Genomic DNA, 12,922 nt, shown 5'->3' on the forward strand with positions numbered 1-12,922 from the left:
AGAAAGCAATCACCTCCATGCACAATGGCAGCTGGTGGGGGTGAGGGTCCCCCCCACTCTCATGTGGGCTGCCATCGATCCTGCAGTAAACAGTGACTTCTGGGGCTGCAGTCACCGAGCTAGCTGCTGATATAAACAGACCATGTCTTCAGATTGGGGGAACAGCATGCTCATAAAAGTCTGTGTGTGGTTACTGGGTTGTAACCACAGCCATGTATTATGATCAGAAGCTCCAGAGACATGACGAATGGTGATCATAGGGTGCTTGGGGGGGTAACGGGTCTGTCCCAGTCTGGGATCCCAGAGAAGGCTGCCCTAGGGATGTGGTGTTTGGAAAAGTTCTGAATGCTGGGAATGCATCTGTTTTTAAACTGAAGCTATTAGTAAAAACTGTGCATGGGATGTTTTTTTCCAGTGTAGCTAATAATCTATAAAATACTGGTTGGTCTTTCAAATAGAAACTGAAGGACTGGCCCAGCAGTCTAGTGGTTAATGGCTGATCACAGAGTTAGACTCTCTGCGCCCAGCAACTTAAAAAACACACCAGATGCATGTGTGCGTGTGCATGCATGCCCCAATTCCCAACAAGATGGAGAGACAGAGGATTGCAGCATGACCGTACCCCACTGGAGGGTGCCTTTCCCCTTGCCTCTCTATCTCTCTCTGGCAAATGCACATGCTCTCTGGCAAATTAAAACACAAAACAAAACACTTTCGTCCATAAGCCCTGCTCTTTCATCTTCCTCTTAAGAAACTTTATTTTAGAAATAACTGCTGCACACCTTAAATATTTTTCAATATGATTTGCTACCTTCACAGCTATATTTTCATTGTTCACTATAGAAATAAATTCTGCTTTAGGCCCCAGCCAGTGGTATGGTGGTTTGGGCAGCTGGATCCTGCATGATTGATGTGTGGTTCATGGCCTAGATCTGGTGGCTTAAAAGATGCTGAGCACATGTGTGTGCATGTCCCAAATCCCAAGGAGAATGGAGGAGGAGAGATTGCAGTGTCGCTGTCCTCCCTGGAGGGTGCTTTCTCACTTCCTCTCTCTCTCTCTCTCTCTCTGCTTCTCTCTCTCTGGACAGTGCATACATCCTATAACACAATGTGAAAAAAAGGAAAAAAATCTTCTTGTAAAAAATAGACAAAAAGAGGGAGGAGTTGAGGATGAAGCAAAGAGATACTACCAAGCAGAAGCAGGAGCATGTGCAAAGGCCCTGAGGTGGAAAGGTGACTCGGGTGAGAAAATGAAGCAAGATTCCTGTTGCTAAGCAACAGAGTAAGGCAGGAAGAGGTGGGCAGTGTGGCCGGAGAGGTCAGATGGTGTCATGGACTGTAGATGTCCTCTGGTCTTTATCTGAAGCAATATGGTGAGCCACTCGGGTGTTTAATTGGAGTGACTCAGGCAGACCCCTGTTGTAAGTGTCCCTCTGGCTGAAGACTCAATGTCCTATGTCCCCCGAACCCAGCCAGTGCATGCCACAAGCCTGTGCTCAGTGTGTTTGCTGTCATGGCAGTCACCCTTGTCCAGACACAAGACACAGCCAGCCCATTCCTAAGCTGCCCTGTCCTCCTTAGCCTGCCAGGCCTGCTTCTCCCTGAGGTCTGCCACCTCCCTGCATCTGCTCATGCCCTCCTACCATGCCTGGATAGTCCCCTCCCCACTCCCACTGCCTCCTTTAGGGTATTATTCAGCCTTCTGGGAAAGTTCAACTCCCACGTCTTTACAGGCCCACGTTTGTGGACTGATGGGCCATGTGAACAAACGAGCGAGTGAAAGAATGGATTTCGGCTTCCATGTAACCAACACCACTCTGCTGACTCGCGGGTCCCTTAGGTTGCTGTGACCCTTCCATTTTACTCATTTTACTAATGAGAACGCGGAGGCTCAAGATCACTAATCATCCGGGATCCCACTGCTGGAAAACCACAGAGCCAGGACCAACGGCAAGTCTCTGAGACATTCTGATTTTCATTTGTCCCACTGCTTACCCATCCTATGACTATTTACTGAGTGTCCACTTCAACACAGGAACTGTTTTGGAGGTACATCAGTGAGTAGAGCAGAATATTCAAAGATCCTTGCCCTTAAGGAGATTTCAGGCTAGTAAAGAAAGGCAGATAACAGGTAGCACAGTGGTCAGGGCACTGGATTCCCACATGGTCAACTGCAGTTCAAATCCCGGATTCGGTGGCTTGAAACTCAGGCAGAGTGCATGTGCATGCGTGCCTAAAGTTCCAAGAGGAGAATGGAGGAGAAGGGATTGCAATGTGGCCATCCTCCCTGGGGGGTGATTTCTCACTTTCTCTCTCTGTGTCTCTGGTGAACAAATGTGCCCTGTAGTAAAAATCTCTCTCTCTCTCTCTCTAAAAAAGAAGAAAGAAAGAAAAAGAAGAGAAGAGAGAAAGGAGAAAAGAAAAGAAAGAAAAAAAGAAAAGAAAAGAAGAGAAAAGAAAAGAAGAGAAAAAAGAAAGGAAAAGAAAAGAAAAGGCAGACAATGAGCCATTGGAGTCGGGTCAGCCCTGTGCTGCAGCGGTCACATCTGCTTAGAGAAGCTGGGTCACTGGATCACACATGGTGACCGAGATTTGAGCCCCAGTCTGGTCAGCACTCGCCAGGCACGTGCCAGATGCCTAGACTCCTATGGTCTGGAGGACTGGAGGAAAGGGACCGTGGTGTGACCAGACCCGGCGAAGGATGCTCCCCCCGTCTCTGTTTCTCTCTTTCTCTCATGTGTGCACACAGGCACTGTCATGAGTAAGTAAGAAAAAATGTAAACAGCAGATGAAATAAAGAAACAAGAACACCAGCTCAACGGGGCGGGGGCACTGGGAGGCGCCGGGGGTGCTGGGGCATCAAGGTTGGCCTCACTGAGAAGGCGACGCTCAACCCTGAGAGCGTAGGTTTCATGTTCTGCTCTCTGCATCTCTGCTGCCCCTTGGAGCCTCATGCCTTGGAGGTGCCCACACACCGATGCACTTGAGAAATAGGACAGGGATTAGCCCCAACCACGAAAGTAAGTGACAAGGTCAGAATCCAGAGCGGAAAGGCCCTTTGATGTGATCTGACCTGATCCTCCTCCAGATGCAGAAAGGCTCCTCACAGCTCCCAAGCAGGGTCCTTCAGCCTCTTCCAGCACAGGTGGGACCCATCCTCTCCAGCTCAGCCCACACTGCCCTCTGCCCAGACTGGGGCCATCTCCCTGGTCACATGCCAGCAGTGACAGGCCAACATGTGGCAAGGATACTCATGAGGAGGCTAGTTCCGGCCCTGCATTTCTGAGACACTGACTCTGTAGCTTGGGCAAGTGCTTCTCCTTCCTGGGCTTTGGCTTCCCATTTGCATAATGATGGGGTTGCCCTGGATGACCTTAGAAGGCTCTTCTGTTTCGGACAGTATTTCAACACTCATGGAAACTATAGAACTGGCTCCATGACCTGGTAGGTAAGGGAGCCAGATCCCTCACGGCCGACCACAAGGTTGAGACCCAGACCTAGCAGCTTGAGAAACGTGCTGGGCACATATTTTGCAAAATCCCAACAGGAGGGAGAGAGGGAGGAGAAGGAATGGTAGCGTGACCATGCCCCTCAGGATATTCTTTCTCCTCTTGATCTCTCTCTGACAAGTGCACTTGCCACTAGCAAAAAAGAAAAAAAAAAAAAAAAGAAAAGAAAAAGAAAAACAACTGACCCTAATCTTTTTTGTATTATTATTTACTCAAGATCACTTCTCAGGGGGAATGTCTATGCCACAATCCCTTCTCCATTCTCTCTTCTGCATTTTGGGCATATATATACATGTGCCTGGCATGATTTTGAAGCTGCTAGACCCAGGACTCAAACCACTATCAGCTATGTGGGATTCCAGTACCTTAACCACAACACTACCTGCTGTCCTAGTGCTGCCTTCTTTTAAAGGCCACCATCCAGGCTTGGAGAGAGCGTCCATCAAAGCTTCTTATCTTTCCATTTCTGCCACAGAGTGCAGACATTCAGTATAATGTGGTTATATCTATGACTTGACTAATACGCACTGTTTTCACTTGGGGATAAACCATTTTGCATGCTGTAAAGATGTACAGTGGCTAAATGTAAAAGCAAAACAAACAAAAAAGTTGCTTCTCCTTCTGGTCCAGGTAACTTTTTATTATTATTATTATTATTATTATTATTATTATTTTGGAGAGGTTTTTTGCTGTAGGGCACATGCGCTCGCCAGACAGACAGAGAGAGACATAGAGACAGAAAGCGAGAAATCACCCCCCAGGGAGGATGGTCACACCGCAATCCCTTCTCCTCCATTCTCCTCTCGGGATCGTGGACACGCACGCACACACGCCTGGCGTGAGTTTTAAGCCACCGGGTCCAGGACGCGAACTGTGGTCGACTACGTGGGAGTCCAGCGACATAGTCATTACACTAACTGCTGGTTCCCGAGGCCCAGGTAACTTTTTTTATTGCTTCTTTTGCCATATTATGAACCATAATTGGTTATTATGAATCCTGAAGTGGGCTGGGGAATGGGATCATGCAGAATCAAGATCTCTCTGACGTCTGTGTGTCTCATGACGAGATAAGTATCCCTTGCCAAAAACCAAGCCAAAACAAATTAACAGCTAGACAAAACTTCTTGGAGCCTGGCTACCTGTCTGGATTTATTCTCCCTTCTCCATCTCCACCTTTGGCTTGGCTCATATTCTTGGAAATCAGGTGGCCTCACCTGGCAGACTAAGAAAAAACCAATGTTACAGCAAAAATTGTTACAGGGAACTCTGGGAAGCCTACCTGTCCCCCCACCCCCACCCGGGAGACAGGTCCATAGTGGGGGGATGAGGGCTTTCCTATTGGGAATGCTTCTCTATAATCTGAGGGAAGCTTCTAGTTATGATGGCTCTACAAGAGTAAACTTGAGGTTCCCGTCTCCTCCCTTGTTAAGAAAGGGGAAGTGAAATGTAAAAATAAGTATTGATGGGGCCTATGACAGTACACTAGTTAAACGCTAGCTCTGCAAGGTTGATCTACATGGGAAGGGTCCTGTTCACATCTAGACACCTCCCTGAGTACACTGCATGTGTGTGTGACTGCGTGTGTGTGTGTGCGCGCGTACTCATGATCGGGGGCTGGCTGAAGCCGGGGGTGGATCATGGCATCAAGACTCTATTGAGAGTGCTGTCTCTGTCTTTGCCTTTCTATCTCTATAGCTCATAGAATAAAAAAAGTTTTAAAATAAATCAATAAATATTGAAATAGAAAAGTATAAAGATGCAGCCAGATGTAAAAATGATACAAAAATAGTCATAAACACCAGGAGAGGTGCAAAAATGTAAAGATATGTGAGGTAATCAAGAGATCATGGCCCTAAGAAGAGTCTAGAAAGAACTTGGAAGAGGATGGACTTGGGATAAGTCTCCATCTTGATGGGACCATGGCTGAGCCCATGGGGATTCTGCTCCCGATTTGTTTCTGTTCATACAGGATCGGCTTTAGGAATTTGAGGAGAAATAAGCCTTCACTTTTCAGGTGGCACTGAGATCCCAGAGATCCCCCTCTGAGGGGCTCAGAGCTGGAGATAGTCTTGAAGAGTTCTTTGGGGCCAGGTCAGAGGTTAGGATAGGGGAAAGGAAGCACACAGTCCTTCTTATGCCCGAGTCTTATCATTTGTCCCTGAAAAATCTGATTCAGTAATTCTGGGTGGGACCTGAAGGCTTTCATTTTAATGAGAATGAATGAACCAAGCTCAGGAAGTCTCATACTTCTTCAAGCTGCCTCCCTGTGTCTCATGAATTGTAAGCCTTTACGAAAGTCCTTGGGTGTTGGTGAGTCAACAGGGCCTGGTCCTCGGTGTTCTCAGCATCCATCTCACTGCTCTCCCTCTTCTTTCTCCAGCTGCGTATTCCCTCATATTATTCTCCCTCTCTCCGTCCCTGCCTTGGAGGAAGCCACACAAGATTCAGACTGTCTTTTTTTTTATTATTATTTTTAATTTAACTTTATTTACTTACTTTAATTTGTCCAGAGAGGGAGAGAGGGAGAGAAAGAGAGAGAGAGAGAGAAAGTGAGAAAGCAAGCCGCCAGGTCCAGGACTCGAACCACAGTCAGCCACGTGGGAGTCCAACGCCACTTGCTGGCCCCTCAGACTGTCTTATCGAGAAGACAGACACGTGAGAAGGTGAATTGTGGCTGTTTGCTCTGAGTGCTCGTAAAGAGAGGGGCAGACTTTCTGTGGGATCTGGAAGATTCTGTAGAGTAGGTGATTCTGAGTTGGAACTGGCAGGATAAAAGAAGTATATTAGGTGAGGGGAGTGGGGAGAGTAGTCCAGGCAGATTGAGAAAGTATAAAAATACAGAGTAGGGAAGAGGGCCCCAGCCTCTATGGCAAAGTCTCCCCCAGATCTCCACTGGATTGTGGAGATAGCTAGAAGCCATACAATAACCATGGTTTCAGTGCCCAGTCCAGTTGCATCCCACCCTCCCCACCCTCAGAAAAGGTAGAGAAAGAAATGATAAGGCTGCATTCATTCAATTTTATTGTATTTCATGTTTTTAAAATTTAGATGTGGTTTACATCGTACACAACCATCACAAATATTTATGCCTGTTATTTCTTTAAAACTTCTTTTATGCCAGAGGATGAATACACATGCATAAGAAAGGAGGAGAGAGAGAGAGAAAGAGAGAAACTACGCCTGAGTGGGGCTTGTCATACTTCAATATTTTCTCTCTAACTTTCCATCCTATCAGGATTCTAGAACTATATGCCAGACATATTTTTAAAGTCAATGAGGACAAGATTCAAACCCTCTTTGGCCATGTGGAAATCTGGTTTCCTCTGTGTAGCATCTAACTGCTATGCTGCAGGGCTGTGCCCTCTTCAAAACTGTTTATGTTCCCCCACTCAATCCCCCTCTCTTTTTTGATTTGGCCTGGGACTCCAATCACGCATATTTTAGACTTCTTGATATTATCCCACAGGTCAATAGGGCTCTGTTATGCTTTTTTTTAAATTGTTGTTTGTTTGTTTGTTTGTTTTTCAACTTGCTCTATTCAGATTGGGTAGTTTTTATTGCTACATGTAATAGTTAATTTTAGGTGTCAACTTGATCAGATTAAGGAATACCTAGAGAACTGGCAAAGCATTATTTCTGTGAGGGTGTTTTCAGGGGAGATTGACATGTGTCTGTGTGGGTGGAATGGGGAAGATCCACTCTTAATGTGGTAGCATTTAATCTGCTGGGGACTGGATGTATACTGATTTAATAAATGAATTGAAGTAAAGTTAAATGAACACCCAGGATCTCTGGCCTTGGAACTCCAGATCTTATACCAGCAGCTCCTCAAGTTCTCAGGCCTTTAGCCTTGTACTGAGAGTCACACCATCAATGTCCTTGATTCTTTGGTTTTTGGTTTTTGGTTTTTTGTTTTTTGGGTTTTTTTATACTACCACATCCCAGGGTCTGGCTTGCAGGTGATTTGTTGTGGGACTTCCCCATCTCCATAATCACATGAGCCAATTCCCTTAATAAATCCTCTCATATCTATCTATCAATTCTCTCTCTCTCTCTCTCACCTATCAATCCATCATCTATCTATCTATATCTATCATCTACCTGATATCATCTGTCTTCTATCAGTTCTCTCTCTCCAGAGAATCTTGACTATGCTTTCAAGATCACTGATCTTTTCTTCTATAGTGTTAAATTTATTCGATAGCCTAGCCAGTGAATTTTTCAATTCAGATATTGAATTTTTCATCTTCAAAAGTTTACTTTATATATATATATATTTTTGAGAGATTTTCACTGTAGGGCGCGTGCGCTCGCCAGACAGACAGACAGAGACATAGAGACAGAAAGCGAGAAATCACCCGCCAGGGGGGATGGTCACGCCGCAATCCCTTCTCCTCCATTCTCCTCTCGGGATCTTGGGCACACACGCACATGCGCCTGTTTATATATTTTTCACAATACATTAACATTTTTCTCACTTAAGCATGTCTTAACTACTTGCTTTAAAGTTCTTGTCTGCTAATGTCTTAATCTCAGTCATGTCTGGATATATTTCTATTGCCTGTTTTTTCTTCTCATTAGGGTCACATTTTCCTATTTCTTGGAGTGTCTAGCAATTTTTGAGTAGATTCTACACATCATAACATTACAATTTTGTTATCTGTCTTTTGTTGTCTTCCTGTACAGTGTGTTGATATTTGTTTCAACAGCCAATTCAATTACTTGAAGATCCTGCTTGATCCTCTCAAGGCATGTATTCAAGCTGTTAGGGTAAGTCTAGTGTCTAGTGTAGCTTTAAATAAAAATTAGGATTGCCCAGTGCCAAGACGTGACACTTTTGGGTCTTTACTCCACCCCAGATTTCTCCACCACTCTGGATGATTATAACCTATCTCCTCACATATTGTGAGTTCTGGGAATTGTTCAGCTTATATCTTTACAGTAGTTTTTTGTTTTAAGTCTTTGTGTATGTGTGTGTGTGTGTGTGTGTGTGTGTTTCTGTCCTTGTGGAATTTCACTTCAGGCATGCAGAGTTTAGTGCTTAGCTTTGAACTTAAGGAGATCCCCGGGCATATTTCTGAAAATAACCTCTCTAGTACTTCACTGCACAAATTGTAGCTCTCTCAGTTTTCTTAAACTCCCATGTCTGTCTCTAAGCTCAGCAAGCCTACCATGCTCTCCATGGGTCTCCCTCCCTGTGTTCAGAAAGTGCTTTTAAGCAGAAAATTTGGACAATCATCATTCTTACCTCATTTGCTTCCTTTCTGTATGTGTTGTCCAATGTCTGAATTATTTCATATATTTTGCCTTGTTTTCTATCTGTTTACAACTATCTATAAGTCCAATATCAATTATTTCATCTTGGCCAAAAATGTAAGTCAACTTAGACTTTAAATATGTATACATAACTTCACTTTAATTGATACAGAACTTTGGATCAGCAGATGGTATGGTGTTAAGGCGCTGAACTCCCACATGGCCATCCACAGTTTGAGTCTCAGATCTGGCAGTTTGAAAATCAAGCTAGGCACGTGTGTGTGCATGCCCAAAATCCTGTGAGGAGAGTGGAGGAGAAGGGATTGCAGTGTGGCCATCCCTCCTAAGGGGGGTGACTTTCACTTTTCCCCTCTCTGTCTCTGTCTCTCTCTGGTGAGTGCACATGACTTATGGCAAAAAACCTAAAGAAAGAAAAGATACAGAACTTTGCATTACCCTGAAAGAGAACTGTTGGCTCATTTACAGTCCTCTTCACTCCTCACAGGGAAGGGTGTTCATTCATTTTACTTCAATCCATGCATTCATCCAGTAAGCACTGAGCCCTAAGTATTGGCCAAACAGAGGGTGTACAGGAAGAACAAGGCAGACGAGATCCCTGATTCATAAACTATTTAGTCACACAAATGTAAAATCATGACACTAGTGTTTCACGAAGAGGTGGTGGTACTATAAAAACCATTTAATAGGAGGAATTTTTCTACCTGGGTGACCAAAGAGAGTTTCTTTGAAGAAATGATGTGAACTAGGACCTAAACAATAGGAATTAACTAGGGGAAAGCTTGGGTGAAGGGAGTGAGAAGACCACTCTAGGAATAAAGGAACATCAAAAGTCACGTGTTAGCGTCATGAAATGGGCAGAATGGTTGGGCAGAGAAGCCAGGAGAAGGGACTTTGTGCTCTGTGAGGGTTAGAGGGGCTGGCGGAGCCTAGGCTGTGCAGGTTGAATGAGGGATTTCAGTGTTCACTCTGCGAAATGAGAGACTATCGAAACATTTTAAAATAGGTAAGTGATGTGGCCAGGTTTCAGAGTTTGTGTGTGTGTGTGTGTGTGTGTGTGTGTGTGTGTGTGTTTGAAGAGGTTTGTACTATAGGGCATGTGTGCTCACCAGAAAGACAGAGAGAGAGAGACAGAAAGGAAGAAATCACCCCTGGCGGGATGACCACGCTGCAATCCCTTCTCCTCCATTCGCCTCTTGGGATCTTGGGCATGCATACATGCACGCCCAGCATGATTTTAAGCCACTAGGTCTGGGACTCATACCATGGCCGACCACATGGGAGTCCAGCAACATAGCCATTATGCCAACTGCTGGTACCAGGTTTCGGTTTTAAAAGACCCTTTTAGCTGCCATGTGCACCAGAAACAGGGCAGAGGCAAGTCATTCAGGCAAGAGGCAATGTTGGCACAATTAGCCTGCTAGTGGTGAAGGCAGAGAAAAGAGGATGGATTTGAGGGAATTCGGGAGTTGAGACTGTAAGGATTGGTGATAGGGTAACATGAGGAGTGAAGGAGAAGGAGCAAAGATGACTTCTGGGCTGAATAACTAGGTAAACGGTGGCCTCGTGGGTGGGCATGTTGTAAGAACGCGTCAGCTGTGACCGCTGTTGGGAGATGCTGTTAAGGAAAGAAGTGTAGTTCATTTTGGGTCATATTGCTGTTAGGGTTTATTAGCAACATTCCGTAAGTAATTAGATGGATGGAGTTAAGAGGAGAGGACTGGGCTGCGAATTTAAAATAATACGTCATTTGCATCTCAGTAATGAAACTGTGGGTGTGATGAGCTCGCAAGGGAGAGCTGATAAACAGAGAGCTACAACCGAGTTTCCGAGGGCTGAGACCTGCTAACACAAACGGAGCAGGAGGAGAGGAACCAGCAAAGGTCAGTCAGGAGGGGCAGCAGAAGTGGGAGACATTCAGGGGAGTGTGGGGTCACAGAGCAAAAGTGAAGGGCTGCTTCAGAAGCCCAGGGTGCTCTTCATCGTTGGATGCTACCTGAAGTCAAGTATGAGAGCTTAGGCATGTTCACAGGTCAGCTTTGCAACATCTGGGTCATATTTCTATGGACACAGCAGTCAGACTGGAGTGGGCCAGGGAGCAAGTGGGAGGTGAGGCCGCGGAGCCCATGATCTTAGAGCTCTTGAGGACTGGGGCCACACGGGAGGTGAATGGCGAGAACAGCCAGAAGGGAATGAGAGGGCGAGAGAGGATTTTTATTGCCATGTTCTTGGCGACGATGTCTTTGTCTTAGTGGGCAAGATTCGAATGTGTTTGAAAGCCAACAGCAAGGATCCGTTAAGAGGAAGCGTTTAAATGCAGCAGAGAGGGCTGGCTTGGTGGTGAGGGGACATCCTGCTGAGCTGGTTTCATGCAGCAGGCTCAGTTTCCTGGGTGACCTGTTCACACCAGGCACGCACGTCCATGATCCTGGCTGGCCGAGAAGGCTGTTTTGAGGGAAGGGACATGAGACCCTCTTGGAGGGAGCTTGTCTTTCTTTTCTCACGCTTATGAAGGAAATCAACTTTAAAAATGCAGATGAGAGAGGTGGAAGGGTCCTGGGAATGGAAACTTTCCAAGGTTCAAGGAGGTGGCTTGGCCTTAGTAGGAAGGACAGTCTCTCTTTTCTGCTGGTGGAGTGAGGGAGGTAGAGGGGTGCCAGAGATAGTACAGACGTGTCTGTTGGAAGTGGTGGAGGGGGTTCATTTTCTGAGACTCTTTTTATGTAAAGTAGGAGGCAAAGTTGTTTGCTGAGAGGATGCGTGTGTATGGGGAGTGGAGGGCATACCTATGTGTCAGGTTGAAGGGTCGTTTTAAAGGACATGGAAAACATTGAGATGATCCCTACAGTCAATGAGAGTAAGTCGATTAGTTATGTGTTGCCAGGCAGATAAAGGCTGGTGATGAGGAATTCTCTGGGTCCCAGATCCCTTGCTGAGTTGCCTTCCCCAGCAGCACTTGACAAAGGAGACAGATAAGTCATTCTACAAGGATTGGAGCCTTGCCAAAAGGCTGCACCACAAGGACACGGTCCCAGGGAGTAAAGAGTATTGGAAACAAATGAAGCCTTTGATGCCCAGGCTGGGTAAGGAGGCAGTAAAGGCAGGAGGGTGGGTGGACTGGAGAAAGCAGAACAGAAGAGTGCTTGAAGAAGACGCTAGAGGTAAGTTGGGCCCCAGTGGAGAAGGTCCTCGCCTGCCAGAAGCTAAGCCGTTTCTCCCAAGGTCAATAAGGAGTCACTGAGGAATCTGAGTAGGTGAGTGACGCACTAGGTTTGCATCTAGGGAGTCACCCTGTCTTCAGCTCATTTGGATGTGTGGGTTAAGCCCACTGGTAAGAGGCTCACATTCAACAGGCCTCTGCAGAGAGAGCACCAAGGGCCTTTTCAGGTCTGGAAGAAAGAAGCAGCAGCCACAGAGAACAAGAGTCTAGGGAGGAGCGGGACTGAGTATGGAAGGAGAGCCAACTGAACTATCTCTTGCCAGGGTTTTGCTCAAGAGTGTAGTGAACTGGCCCTTGAAGGCCATGACCTCAAAGTCACTTTCTGAAGGAAAGGGCCCTCTGGAGACAATCCCCCCAAGCCTGTATCAAGATTCTGCAAGAGGCAGAGACCTGATCACATGGCGACCAGGGGCCTTAGGACACTCACCAGCTGGACTCCCAGAGTGACTATCATTTAGCTGAATCTCCCCTACTAAGACTAGGCCTGGAAGAGGCAAGTTTTAGGGCATAGGTGTCCTACATCAGACGTGCTCTTACAGGCCATGTTTGCTAGTGGGAATGTCAGTTCCTTGGGAAACATAACTAGGACTTAGTAGGTACTCCCTGAAAGCCATCTGCCCTACTCCAAGCCTGCCCAGAGATGAGCACACTTACCCTCATAGACACCCTAGTTCTCTGTCAGTGACTCACTTCCCCTCTATTCTCCTGATGGTCTCTTCCTTGGTTCTGATTCTTCACAAGGCCACAAATAGCCAGGGACAGCCTGTCCCTTCATCCTCCTTTCTCATGAAGAACGCCAAATCATGAGAGTCCCAAAAGAGAAGAGCTTTAGTCTCCAGCCCACGGTGGACCAGGTGCCATATTGGGCATTACACAGACATTGTCTTGTAACTGACCATAACCAGCCTGGGTGGCAGAG

Source organism: Tupaia chinensis, unplaced genomic scaffold (genome assembly GCF_000334495.1).
Source record: "Tupaia chinensis unplaced genomic scaffold, TupChi_1.0 Scaffold143913_1, whole genome shotgun sequence".
NCBI classification, from domain to species: domain Eukaryota; kingdom Metazoa; phylum Chordata; class Mammalia; order Scandentia; family Tupaiidae; genus Tupaia; species Tupaia belangeri.